The following is a 12,366-nucleotide window of genomic DNA, read 5'->3' on the forward strand; positions in this document are numbered from 1 at the left end:
CATCCTCATCCTTCCCAGTATCTAGGATTATGAAATCAGCAGGGATGTAAAGGCCTTCAACCTTTACTAACACATCCTCTACTTGTCCATAAGCCTCTTTTCTTGAGTTATCTGCCATCTCTAATGAGATTCTGGCAGCTTGCACCTCAAAGATTCCCAGTTTCTCCATTACAGAGAGGGGCATGAGGTTTATTCCTGACCCAAGGTCACATAGAGCCTTCTCAAAGGTCATGGTGCCTACGGTACAAGGTATTAGGAACTTTCCAGGATCCTGTTTCTTCTGAGGCAATGTCATTTGATCCAGATCACTTAGTTCATTGGTGAACAAGGGAGGTTCATCTTCCCAAGTCTCAATACCAAATAATTTGGCATTCAGCTTCATGATTGCACCAAGGTACTTGGTAACTTGCTCCTTAGTAACATCCTCATTCTCTTCAGAAGAGGAATACTCATCAGAGCTCATGAATGGCATAAGGAGGTTCAATGGAATCTCTATGGTCTCTAGATGAGTCTCAGATTCCTTTGGTTCCTCAGAGAGAAACTCCTTATTGATCATTGGACGTCCCAGGAGGTCTTCCTCCTTGGGATTCACGTCCTCCCCTTCTTCCTTGGATTCGGCCATGATGGTCATTTCAATGGCCTTGCACTCTCCTTTTGGATTTTCTTCTGTATTGCTTGGAAGAGTACTAGGAGGGATTTCAGTGACTCTTTTACTCAGCTGGCCCACTTGTGCTTCCAAATTTCTAATGGAGGACCTTGTTTCATTCATGAAACTCACAGTGGCCTTAGATAGATCAGAGACTAAGTTTGCTAAATTAGAGGTATTTTGTTCAGAGTTCTCTGTCTGTTGCTGAGTGGATGATGGAAAAGGTTTACTATTGTTAAACCTATTTCTTCCACCATTATTAAAGCCTTGTTGAGGCTTTTGATCCTTCCATGAGAGATTTGGGTGATTTCTCCATGAGGGATTATAGGTGTTTCCATATGGTTCACCCATGTAATTTACCTCTGCTATTGCAGGGTTCTCAGGATCATAAGCTTCTTCTTCAGAAGATGCCTCTTGAGTACTGTTGGATGCAGCTTGCATTCCAGTCAGACTCTGAGAAATCATATTGACTTGTTGAGTCAATATTTTATTCTGAGCTAATATGGCATTCAGAGTATCAATTTCAAGAACTCCCTTCTTCTGAGGCGTCCCATTACTCACAGGATTCCTCTCAGAAGTGTACATGAACTGGTTATTAGCAACCATGTCAATGAGTTCTTGAGCTTCTGCAGGCGTTTTCTTTAGGTGAATGGATCCACCTGCAGAAGTATCCAATGACATCTTAGCTAATTCAGACAAACCATCATAGAATATATCCAGGATGGTCCATTCTGAAAGCATGTCAGAAGGACACTTTTTGGTCAGTCCTTTGTATCTCTCCTAAGCTTCATAGAGGGATTCACCTTCTTTCTTTCTGAAGGTCTGAACATCCACTCTAAGCTTACTCAGCTTTTGAGGAGGAAAGAACTTGGCTAAGAAAGCCTTGACCAGCTTATCCCAAGAGTTCAGGCTATCCTTAGGTTGAGAGTCCAACCATACTCTAGCTCTGTCTCTTACAGCAAAAGGGAAAAGCATGATCCTGTAGACTTCATGATCTACTCCATTAGTCTTAACAGTATCACATATCTGCAAGAATTCAGTTAAGAACTGAAAAGGATCTTCAGATGGAAGTCCATGAAACTTGCAGTTCTGCTGCATCAGAGAAACTAATTGAGGTTTCACCTCAAAATTGTTTGCTCCAATGGCAGGAATGGAGATGCTTCTTCCATGTAAATTGGAATTAGGTGCAGTAAAGTCACCAAGCATCCTCCTTGCATTATTATTATTTTCGGCTGCCATCTCCTCTTCTTGTTCGAAAATTTCTAACAGGTGCTTGCTGGATTGTTGTAATTTAGCTTCTCTTAGTTTCCTCTTCAGAGTCCTTTCAGGTTCTTGATCTGTTTCAACAAGAATGTTTTTGTCCTTGCTCCTGCTCATATGAAAAAGAGGGAACAGAAAAATAATAATAGTAGGGATCCTTTTTACCCAGGTATAGAGGTCCCTGTGTGAGTAGAAGAAAGGAAGAAGAAAAGAATGTAATGTAAAGAAAGAAACACAAGGGTGAGGAGAGCAAAGATGTGAGATGAAGTGTTGGTAGATGAATAAATAAATAGAATGAGATGAGAGAGAGAGGATTTTCGAAAATAATTTTTGAAAAAGAGTTAGTGATTTTCGAAAATAGTTTTTGAAAAAGGTTAGTAATTTTCGAAAATTAAAATAAAAAAATTAAAATAATTAGTTAATTAAGAAGAAATTTTTGAAAAAGAGGGAAGATATTTTCGAAAAATAGAGAGAGAGAGAGTTAGTTAGGTAGTTTTGAAAAAGATAAGAAACAAACAAAAAGTTAGTTAGTTAGTTGAAACAAATTTGAAAATCAATTTTGAAAAGATAAGAAGATAGGAAGTTAGAAAGGATATTTTAAAATCAATTTTTGAAAAAGATAAGATAAGAAGATATTTTTGAAAAGATATGATTGAAACTAGTTTTGAAAAAGATTTAATTTTTAAAATCACAATTAATGACTTGATTCACAAGAAATCACAAAATATGATTCTAGAACTTAAAGTTTGAATCTTTCTTAACAAGTAAGTAACAAACTTGAAATTTTTGAATCAAAACATTAATTGATGATGTTATTTTCGAAAATTATGTGATAAAGATAAGAAAAAGATTTTTGAAAAATATTTTTAAAATTTTTGAAAATAACTAAGAAAAATGAAAAAGATTTGATTTTGAAAAAAGATTTTGAAAAAGATAAGATTTTTAAATTGAAAATTTTGATTTGACTCATAAGAAACAACTAAATTTTAAAAAGTTTTGAAAAAGTCAAATCTAATTTTCGAAATTTTAAGAGAGAAAAATGGGAAGATATTTTTTTTATTTTTGAATTTTTAATGATGAGAGAGAAAAACATTAAAATGATGCAATGCATGAAAATTTTTAGATCAAAACAATGAATGCATGCAAGAATGCTATGAATGTCAAGATAAACACCAAGAACACTTTGAAGATCATGATGAACATCAAGAACATATTTTTGAAAAATTTTCAATGCAAAGAAAACATGCAAGACACCAAACTGAGAAATCTTTCATGTATAGACACTATGAATGCAAGAATGCATATGAAAAACAAGAAAAGACACAAAACAAGAAAACATCAAGATCAAACAAGGAGACTTATCAAGAACAACTTGAAGATCATGAAGAACACCATGAATGCATGATTTTTTCGAAAAATGCATGATGCGTATGCAATTGACACCAAACTTGAAAATTGACTCAAGACTCAAACAAGAAACATGAAATATTTTTGATTTTTTTTATTTTATTAATAATTTTTTTTGGATTTTTGTATTATATTTTTTCGAAAATCATTTGAAAAAGAAAAATAAGGATTTCAAAATTTTTAATATGAATTCCAGGAATCTTTCACTCTTAGTCTAAAGCTCCAATCTGAGGGTTAGGCATGGCTTAATAGCCAGCCAAGCTTTAGTATGGAATTACATGCATTGAAGTGATTAGTTGAAGCCTCAGTCCAAACGAATTTAGACATGGCTTTACAGCCAGTCAGGTTTCAACATGCTTCATGAAACACTAGAATTCATCCTTAAAAATTTTAAAGATCATAATAAAAAAATTTTTTTGAAAAGAATTTTTATTTTTTCGAAAATAAAAGAGAAATTTTTGAAAGATTTTTGAAAAATTTTTGAAAATAAAACAAAAAGAAAATTACCTAATCTGAGCTACAAGATGAACCGTCAGTTGTCCAAACTCGAACAATCCCCGGCAACGGCGCCAAAAACTTGGTGCACAAAATTGTGATCTCAGGCAACGGTGCCAAAAACTCTGTACGCACGTCTTAATAGATTGTTTTTCATTCACAACTTCGATACAACTAACCAGCAAGTGCACTGGGTCGTCCAAGTAATAAACCTTACGTGAGTAAGGGTCGATCCCACGGAGATTATTGGTATGAAGCAAGCTATGGTCATCTTGTAAATCTCAGTCAGGCAGATATCAAAAGGTTATAGTATTTTCGAATAATAATAATAAATAAATAGAAAATAAAGATAGAAATACTTATGTAAATCATTGGTGAGAATTTTAGATAAGCATATAGAGATGCTTTCGTTCCTCTGAACCTCTGCTTTCCTGCTGTCTTCATCCAATCAATCCTACTCCTTTCCATGGCTGGCTTTATGTAAGGGCATCACCGTTGTCAATGGCTACTTCTTATCCTCTCTAGAAAATGGTCCGATGCGCTGTCACTGCATGGCTAATCATTTGGAGGCATCACCGTCGTTAATGGCTACATCCCATCCTCTTGTGAAAATGGTCCAAATGCTCTGTCATGGCACGGCTAATCATCTGAGGTTCTCGATCATACTGGAATAGGATTCACCCTCCTTTTGCGTCTGTCACTACGCCCAGCACTCGCGAGTTTGAAGTTCGTCACAGTCATTCAATCCCAGAATCCTACTCGGAATACCATAGACAAGGTTTAGACTTTCCGGATTCTCATGAATGCCACCATCAATCTAGCTTACACCACGAAGATTCTGATTAAGAGATCCAAGAGATAATCATTCAATCGAAGGTAGAACGGAAGTGGTTGTCAGGCATGCGTTCATAGGGAATGATGATGATTGTCACGTTCATCACATTCATGTTGAAGTGCGAATGAATATCTTAGAAGCGGAATAAGTTGAATTGAAAAGAAAAACAGTAGTACTTTGCATTAATTCATGAGGAACAGCAGAGCTCCACACCTTAATCTATGGAGTGTAGAAACTCTACCGTTGAAAATACATAAATGAAAGGTCCAGGCATGGCCGAGAGGCCAGCCCCCAAAACGTGATCACAGGATTAAAAATACAATCCAGGATGTCAAATACAATAGTAAATAGTCCTATTTATACTAAACTAGTTACTAGGGTTTACAGAAGTAAGTAATTGATGCATAAATCCACTTCCGGGGCCCACTTGGTGTGTGCTTGGGCTGAGCTTGAATGTTACACGTGCAGAGGCTCTTTTTGGAGTTGAATGCCAGGTTGTAACGTATTTCTGGCGTTCAACTCTGGTTTGTGACGTGTTTCTGGCGTTTAACTCCAAACAGCAGCATAGAACTGGCGTTCAATACCATTTTACGTCATCTAAACTCGGTCAAAGTATGGATTATTATACATTGCTGGAAAGCCCTAGATGTCTACTTTCCAACGCAATTGGAAGCGCCCCATTTTGAGTTCTGTAGCTCCAGAAAATCCACTTTGAGTGCAGGGAGGTCAGAATCCAACAACATCAGCAGTCCTTCTTCTACCTCTGAATCTGATTTTTGCTCAAGTCCCTCAATTTCAGCCAGAAAATACCTGAAATCACAGAAAAATACACAAACTCATAGTAAAGTCCAGAAATGTGAATTTAACATAAAAACTAATGAAAACATCCCTAAAAGTAATTAGATTCTACTAAAAACATACTAAAAACAATGCCAAAAAGCGTATAAATTATCCGCTCATCAATGCCCTGGCATGCCACGCCCATAGTGGGGATCAAAATCACTCATCTGGAATTTAAGCCTGGCGTGCCACGCCCAAAACACCAAGTGGCACGCCCTCTTTGAGATATTGGCTTCACAAACTTGGCGTGTGATGCACGGAATTGTGATCACATTTTTCACAACTCCGGTACAACTAACTTGCAAGTGCACTGGGTCGTCCAAGTAATAAAACCTTACGCGAGTAAGGGTCGATCCCACAAAGATTACCGGTTTGAAGCAAGCTATGGTCATTCTGTAAATCTTAGTCAGGCGGATTCAATTGGTTATGAGTTTTGATAATTGAAAGATAAATAAAACGTAAATTAAAATAAAGATACTTATGTAATTCATTAGTGAGAATTTCAGATAAGCGTTTGGAGATGCTTTGTTGCTTCTAAACCTCTGGTTTCCTATTGTCTTCATCCAATCATGCGTGCTCCCTTCCATGGCAAGCTGTATATTGGTGGATCACCGTTGTCAATGGCTACCATCCGTTCTCTCAGTGAAAGGTCCAGGCACGGTTTCTGTACGGCTAATCAACTGTCGGATCTCTCGTCTCGGATGAAAAATACCAGGCACAGCTACCGCACGGCTAATCATCTGTTGGTTCTCACTTGTGTTGGAATTGGATCTCTCTATCCTTTTGTACACTGTCACTGCACCCAACATTTGTGAGTTTGAAGCTCGTCACAGTCATCCCGTACCAGATCTTACTCGGAATACCACAGACAAGGTTTAGACTTTCTAGATCTCAGGAATGCTGCCAATTGGTTCTAGCCTCTACCACGAAGGTTCTAATTTCACGGATTCGAATGCTCTGTTGTCAGGAGAGGCAAGTAAAATCCGTGGATCAGAGACCCAAGAGACTATACTTCGGCTGTCATCCAATCACTACATTGAACATCATGTAGACCGCTTGTGGTTGTCAGGCACGCGGATCTTGGCTAAGCGAGTAACGAAGATAGTGGGTGATTGTCACGGGTCACCCCTTCATTCTGACTTAACTGAATTAAGTATGAGAGTATATTTTGGAGAAGAAGTAAGCGTGAATTGAAAGAGAAACAATAGTACTTGCATTAATTCATGAAGAACAGCAGAGCTCCGCACCTTAATCTATGAGGTGTAGAAACTCCACCGTGGAAAATACATAAGAGAAAAAGGTCTAGGCATGGCCGAATGGCCAGCCTCCCAAATTTGAAAAATGGCATAAGCCTAAAAGTCCAAAGATCCTAAAACAATAGGAAAGACTAGTATTTATACTAAACTAGTTACTAAGGATTACAGAAAATAAGTAACTAAGTGCAAATAGTGCAGAAATCCACTTCCGAGGCCCACTTGGTGTGTGCTTGGGCTGAGCATTGAGCTTTACACGTGCATAGGCCTTTTCTAGAGTTAAACGCCAGCTTGGATGCCAGTTCCGGCGTTTAACTCCAGTTCTAGTGCCAGTTCAGGCGTTTTACGCCAGAAAAGGTTCTCTGGATGGCGTTTAACGCCAGTTTGGGCCATCAAATCTCGGAAAAAGTATGGATTATTATACATCCTGGAAAGCCCAAGATGTCTACTTTCCAACGAAATTGAGAGCGCGCCAATTGGACTTCTGTAGCTCTAGAAAATTCACTTTGAGTGCAGTAGGGTCAGAATCCAACAGCATCTGCAGTCCTTTCTCAGCCTCTGAATCAGACTTTTGCTCAGGTCCCTCAATTTCAGCCAGAAAATATCTGAAATTACAAAAAAAAATACACAAACTCATTGTAAAGTCCAGAAATGTGATTTTTGCATAAAAACTAATAAAAATATAATAAAAAGTAACTAACACATACTAAAAACTATGTAAAAACAATGTCAGAAAGCGTATAAATTATTCGCTCATCAGCGTGCCACGCCCATAGCACCAAGTGGCACGCCCATGTTAGAACTGTATTCTTTCAAGCTTGGCGTGCCACGCCTAGAATCCAAGTGGCACACCCAAGTCACAATTAAGGTTGGCGTGCCACGCCTTCGACATCAAGTGGCACGCCCATGTTAAACTCTTCAATCTCCCTCGCTGGAATGTTGGCTTGGCGTGCCACGCCCACAGCACCAATTGGCATGCCCATTGATGAGAATTGGCTTCAAAATCTTGGCGTGCCACACCCATAAGTTCAAGTGGCACGTCCAGCTTCACACGCCCAACCTTATTTGTTGTTTCCTTCCCTTTTTGTTGTTCTTTTCGTCTGGAATTCAACACAAACCCATTTTAAAGCAATGTACCATAATATTTATCATTTGGTTCATGGAATTGCATTGATTCAATGAGATTATGCTCTTTTTATGGTCCTTTTAGATAAGAAAAATAGGTAGATGATGCAAGTCATCAGTCCACATATACCTCCATTAGTTTTTTTAAGGTGAAATGAAAACACCTTATTCATCACCCGTTGTTATGTGGCTCCAGCATTCTTCAATTCAAAAGGCATTACTACATAATAATTGTTAGCCTTTGGAGTAATAAAAGAAATCTTTTCTTGATCCGACTTGTACATCGAGATTTGGTTGTATCCCGAGTATGCATCCATAAAGGGCAGATATCTATACCCTATAGCTGAGTCAACCAAGGCGTCAATACTAGGAATAGGGTATAGATCTTTGGGACAAGCTTTGTTGAGGTCAGTATAATCCACACACATCCTCTATTTTCTGTTTCTCTTTTTTACAAGGACCACATTAGCCAGCCATAAAGGATCCTTTACCTCCCTTATAAATCTAGCTTCTAATAAGACTTGCACATGTTCTTCCATGACCTACGTTCTTTTAGGACCGAGCTTCCATCTCTTTTGCTGAATAGGTCGAGATCCTGGATAAATAGTGAGTTTGTGAGACATGAGGTCGGGGTCTATACCAGGCATATCAGAGGCTTTCCAAGCGAAAAGGTTGGAATTTCTTTGTAAGAGATCAACGAGTTGTGCCTTTAGACTTTCTTCCAAGTTGGCCCTTATATTCGTTGTCTTTTCTGCTTGATCTCCGATTTGCACCTTTTCTATCTTTCCTTTAGGTTGAGGATGCAGCTCTTCCCGAACTCAGACGTCGTTGAGCTCAGCATTATTGACTTCTTTACCACTTGTACTGCCTCTTAAATTGAGACTTTCATTGTAACACCTTCTTGCCAACTTCTGGTCCCTTTTTACAGTGGTAACTCTTTTTGTCAAAAAGGGCTTAAATAGTATGTCGGCCGAACTCCCTTGGTCCACCAAATTTCTATGGAGGTTTGCGTTAGCAAGGATCATTGTAATTACCACAGGTTCGTCGTAACCTCTTTGGTGAAACAGATTGTGGGTATATCGTAGGCCTGGCAGCATGGACCCTATCCGTGGGTACCCAACCCGATTAGGGTTTGGCACGGAGCGGGTTGGCTTGCGGAGCACGTAGGGTGCGGGTTGAGCTTCAACCCTACCCGCCCTACCCGCACCCATCATATATATGTGTTATATGTTTAAAAATGTCACATATGGGAGTTGAACCAAGGACCTTCAGCATGTGCAAAAGGTTCTTACCCACTGAACCAAATTTATAAATTTGTAATGTTGACTCATTTATTTTTATAAAACGTATATCTCATTTAATGAGATATAAATACAACTTTTAACAACCTAGTGGCCTCAATCATTCAGATTACAGCCCTTATTTCACAGCCACTCCCTCAGCGGCACAAGAACCCTAATCCTTTTCTCTCAATTCTAAAATCTAAATCTCTCTGCACTTTGACCGTGTCACCGGCGCTACCCACGTTACCCGCGTTGCCGGCGGTGTTATAATCTCCCTTCACTCTCGTTGCCAGCTTGTTCGCGAAGCCCCTTCTCTGTTCAACTTCCCCGCGTTGTTCCCCTATTCAGCACCGCTCCTCGTGTTAAAACTTTCAAAGTATGTATCTGCCTTCAAAATTGAAGCTCAGTTATTATTTAATTTGAATTTAATTTTATTTTAATTAGATATGTATGTGTGTGTGCGCAGTGTGCATTTGTGTTTGTGTGCTTTAATTTTATTTTAATTAGATATATATGTGTGTGTGTACAGTGTGCATATGTGTTTTATAAATTTGGCCATAGTTCATTAGTTCTGATTTGGTCATTTCTTGGGTTAATTAACATACATCGGTGAGGATATTTGGGGAAGGAGATGATATAAGGATATTGGCCATAGTTCATTATGTTTCATGGAACTGACTCTGAATGCTTGTCTCTGCATTATTTTTAGGCTCATATTTCAGTGCTTGTTAATTATACTTAGCTTCACAAGTTTAAGGAAAATGGAAAAGTTTCTTTCCTTGTTTAGTATTCATTTCCGGCAATATGATCTTCTGGGCAATATGCTCGTTTAGAAAAGAATTTGAAAATTTTAATGGGGAGATAACCTATATAATCACCAATTAACATAAAACAGTGTTTTTTTTGCCAAATTTTGTTACTAATGAATACTTAAATGCTGATAGTTTATCTGTTTTTTATTTAGTAATACTTGTTTAATTAATTTTGACTCATTTCTACAACAATAATTCTTAATTTCTTATACCTTTCCAAAAAGAATGAAGTTGAAATCCAGTGACTAGAAAATAGAATTTTTTACTAGCTGTGATAAGATGATTATTTTCTTTTTTCTTTCTTTTTTATATTATTTTATATGTACGTGTGTGTATTTTGACTCTGTAAATTGATTTTATTTGGACTGTTTGTAACTGGTATATCTGTACAAAGTGTATTTAAACATGTTACATTTATATATATTTGTGGGGAATTCACTTCGAAATATCAAGTACCAACATGGATGTAGTAGCACAAGATGTGGCTGCAGAAGAACAACAACAAGAACCCCCGGTGGAAGCAACCGGTAATTTCATTCTAGATGAGTCCGCTTTGATTGAAAATAGCAACAAATCGAGCTTGAAGAGTGTTTATTGGCAATACTTTAGTCGATTTCAAGAGGGAAAATAGTGGAAGGCAAAATAAAACCATTGCAAATCTATTTCTGTAGCCAATCCAAGAAATGGAACTACAAATTTGAAGAATCATGTGCTCCACTATTGTAAAAGGATCAAATTAGCAAACTCTAGGCAATCAACAATTGTTGATTCATTGTCTAAACATGCAACGAGTGCTGCGGATGTATTTGTATTTGATCTATCTTATACAAGAAGGTGTATTTCCAAGGCCATATGTATGCATGAGTACTCTTTATCTCTTGTGGAACATGTTGGAATGAAGGAAGTATATGCATCAATGCAATCAACCTTTAAGGTGCCTAGCCAAAACACAATCAAGAAGGACATTTTTGAAACGTAAGAGTTGGAGAAGCTTAACATGACTAAGTGATGCACCACTATTTTGTGGTACATTCTGTACTTCATTAAGTGGATTTTATCCACTATTCTCACACTTATTCATACTAATTGCATGGTTTTACATTTTCCTTCCTAACTTTGTTCTATAATTGAAAACTTGCTTCCCAAGCCTTTAAATTACCAAATATTAATTCCCCTTTATACCATTCGATACCTTGATATGTGTGTTAAGTGATTTCAGGGATTATAGGGCAGGAATGGCTTAGAAGATGGAAAGAAATCATGCAAAAGTGGAAGGAATACAAGAAGTTGAAGGAACTGAAAAGCTGTCAACTCTGACCTCTTCGCACTCAATCAATCATAACTTGAGCTACATAGGTCCAAATGAGGCGGTTCTAGTTGCGTTGGAAAGCTAACATCCAGGGCTTCGCAATGATATATAATTTGCCATAGCTGCCCCAAAGATAGGCGACGCACACCTGTGGATCACGCGCACGCGTGACCTGGAGAAAATTCAATCCACACGTACGCGTGACTTTGCCGTGTGCTGGACATATCAGAAATCGCTGGGGGCAATTTCTGGGCTATTTTTGACCCAGTTTTTAGCCTAAAAAACACAGATTAGAGGCTATAAAGTAGAGGAATCCATCCATTCATTCACACAACATTCATTATTCACAATTTAGGTTTTAGATGTAGTTTCTAGAGAGAGAGGCTCTCTCCTCTCTCTTAGGTTTTAGGATTTAGAATTTCTCTTAGTTTTAGGATTACTTCTTCTCAATTTCAGGTTCAATGTTCCTTTAATTTAACTTCTCTTCTACTTTTATTTGTTCTAGCTTACTAGTTTATTCTATTTTTCTTGTTGATTCTCTTTTTATCCAATTTGGTTTATGAAACTTCCAATGTTAGATTTGAATTTCTATTTAATACAATTTGGGGTATTTCATATTTATGATTTTTATCTAGCTTTTTACATTCTTAGCTTTGGTTGAGTAATTGGTAACACTTGAGTTATCAAACTCCTTTGTTGATTGAAAATTAGAATTTGCTGATTGATTTGGATCCCTCTAAAGCTAGTCTTTCCATAGGAGTTGACTAGGACTTGAGGAATCCCATTGATTAGTATTTAGTCCACTTGACTTTCCTTTATTTAGTAAGGGTTAACTAAGTGGTAGCAATAAACAATTCTCATCACAATTGATAAGGATAACTAGGATGAGATTTCTAGTTCTCATACCTTGCAATGGTTTTCATGATAATTAATTTACTTTCTTGCTAATTTATTTCCTTGTTCATTATTCAAAAACCCCAAAAAGTTACTTTTCCATAACCAATAATAAATCATACTTCCCTGCAATTCCTTGAGAGACGACCTGAGGTTTAAATACTTCGGTTATCAATTTTATTAGGGGTTTGTTACTTGTGACAACCA

General features: G+C 37.5%; 1 non-coding gene across 1 annotated transcript; it reads left to right on the top strand.

Annotated features, from left to right (window-relative positions):
• The first annotated feature begins 1,381 nt into the window (after positions 1 to 1,381).
• Positions 1,382 to 1,489, top strand: LOC148562436 (small nucleolar RNA R71). The gene has a single exon (XR_015888065.1). It is a non-coding gene; the product is annotated as a small nucleolar RNA R71 (small nucleolar RNA).
• Positions 1,490 to 12,366: the final 10,877 nt, after the last annotated feature.

The sequence above is a fragment of the Arachis ipaensis genome, chromosome B6, assembly GCF_059453495.1.
Source record: "Arachis ipaensis isolate K30076 ecotype BB chromosome B6, ASM5945349v1, whole genome shotgun sequence".
NCBI classification, from domain to species: domain Eukaryota; kingdom Viridiplantae; phylum Streptophyta; class Magnoliopsida; order Fabales; family Fabaceae; genus Arachis; species Arachis ipaensis.